This window comes from Tenrec ecaudatus, chromosome 3 (genome assembly GCF_050624435.1).
Source record: "Tenrec ecaudatus isolate mTenEca1 chromosome 3, mTenEca1.hap1, whole genome shotgun sequence".
Lineage (NCBI taxonomy): Eukaryota > Metazoa > Chordata > Mammalia > Afrosoricida > Tenrecidae > Tenrec > Tenrec ecaudatus.
The window spans coordinates 189,775,377-189,777,484 of record NC_134532.1 but is presented as its reverse complement, the minus strand read 5'-3'; the positions used below and the strand labels follow the sequence as shown (position 1 = coordinate 189,777,484).

At 35.0% G+C, this 2,108-nt stretch overlaps 1 non-coding gene across 1 annotated transcript; it reads left to right on the top strand.

Annotated features, from left to right (window-relative positions):
- The first annotated feature begins 587 nt into the window (after positions 1 to 587).
- Positions 588 to 751, top strand: LOC142443780 (U1 spliceosomal RNA). The gene has a single exon (XR_012783532.1). It is a non-coding gene; the product is annotated as a U1 spliceosomal RNA (small nuclear RNA).
- Positions 752 to 2,108: the final 1,357 nt, after the last annotated feature.

Genomic DNA, 2,108 nt, shown 5'->3' with positions numbered 1-2,108 from the left:
ACTGCTCTACTCTATGAGTGAAACTCAATTGAATAGACAGATAGATGGATAGATGTAGATGTGAGTATATCGTTATATATAGTTGATGCACGATTCTCTCTATATGTGGTTCTCTCTATATAACGATATATGACTATAGAGAGTTGCTGCTGTTAGCTGTCATCGAGTCCTTTATAACCCATAGTGGCCATAGCACAACAGAAGGAAACACCATGCGTGCATCCCTGTGCCCTCTCAGTTGTTCCTATGCCTGAGCCCATTGTGCAGCCACCGTGTCACTCCATCCACTGAGGGCTTTCCTCCTTTTCGCTGCCCCCCTACTTTATTCACATAATGGCCTTTGCCAGGGACTGACTGGTCGCCTGATGACATGGGCAAAGTGCGTGAGAGGAAGTCTCCCCATGCTTGCCTCCCGGGAGCACTCTGAGCCAACTTCTCGCAAGACACATGTCTTTGTCCTTTCAGCAGTCCGTGGTACTTCTAGTACTCTTCTCCAGCGCCGTAATTCAACTGCATCAACCCTTCTTCTGCCTTCCTTAGTCAATGCCCAACTTTCAAATGTATATGAGGTAATAGAAAAAAAATAGATACTTACCTGGCAGGGGAGACACCATGATCAGGAAGGTGGTTTTCCCAGGGCGAGGCTCATCCACTGCACTCCCCATGTGCTGACCCCTGCAATTTCCCCAAATGTGGGAAACTCGACTGCATAATTTGTGGTAGTGGGGGACAGTGTTTGCACTCTCCCCTGTAGGAGAAGAAAAGAAAAATATATTATTTTTATAGTTATTTTATATATAGTTATCATACACAGTTACAAAAATAACAATATATGTTTATATGTGTGTGAAATGATAAACCTAGCTATGTAATATGTATATGATTATAAAACTATATGTGCAGCTGTTGTACATAGTATATACAATACATACACTACACATGTACACACTGTATGTACTATATGTGTATATACTGTATACAAAAGTGTAGCATATATACACACATGTAGTATATAATATACTACATATACCCATATATATAGCTATTGAGTTGATTTTCACTGATAGGATAGAACTAAACCACAGGGGATTAAACGTTGTAATCATTACTGAAGCAAACTGCTGCATTTTTATATGTAAATTTATGTGTACTATATATGCAACAATATTTATATATATATATAGTTACATAGCTTGAAAAAATAAAATCACAGCTCTAATCTTTATGCCACCGTCTTCTGCATTTCTTTTAGTTTTTCAAAGTTTGCTCAGCAGACAAATGGAATATGTGTGATAAAAGGAAACAATCTTGACACATTACCTGTCATGAGCTTAAAACGCTCACGCTTGTTCTGTTTGAATGACTTTTCCTTGCTGTATGTCGGAGCACTATCAAGTGTTCTGGAATTTCCATTTACATTAAGTTAACCAACGCATGTAATTAGATAAGCACAATACGCTTTAACCATATGTTCTAATTCTCTCCTTCCTTTTTGCAGCATTGCATTCTATTTAAATTTTATGAATTTTTAGATTATTCCTAGCTCTGTCTAACATATTATTATAATGTTCTAAGGGTTGTGTGAGTCTCTAACATTTTTAATAAGTATACAGTTATTCATAAGATAATTAAATATCTGTGAAAATTATTTAAGCTATACAGATTGTTAGAAAATTGTATAATCTGTCTTAAAGTTGCATCACATTGGAATCAATGGTTAGAACAAAATTAATTAGCATGAACAAAAGCAAACATTTTCATATGTCTACAGACATAGTAATTGTATTTATAGTGTACAAATACAGCTATAATTTTAGTCATATACCACTATCACGATGAATTTAAAAGATTCATGTCCTAAGCTTCCTGATTGGAAGTTTTATTCTGACAGTAGGTTCCAGAGTTAATTCTATAGATAATCCACATTTGTAACAGTATCATGGGACTGTAATCATGGCTTTGCAAGGTGATTCAGTGACAATCTTCATATCTAGTAGGAAAAATTAATTTTTTTATGAATACGCAAAAACGAAAAAATATCAAGATCTGTCTTACTATTTGTTTTAATAAAAGAAAATTTAAAACCAATAAAATTATATTTGTAAGAT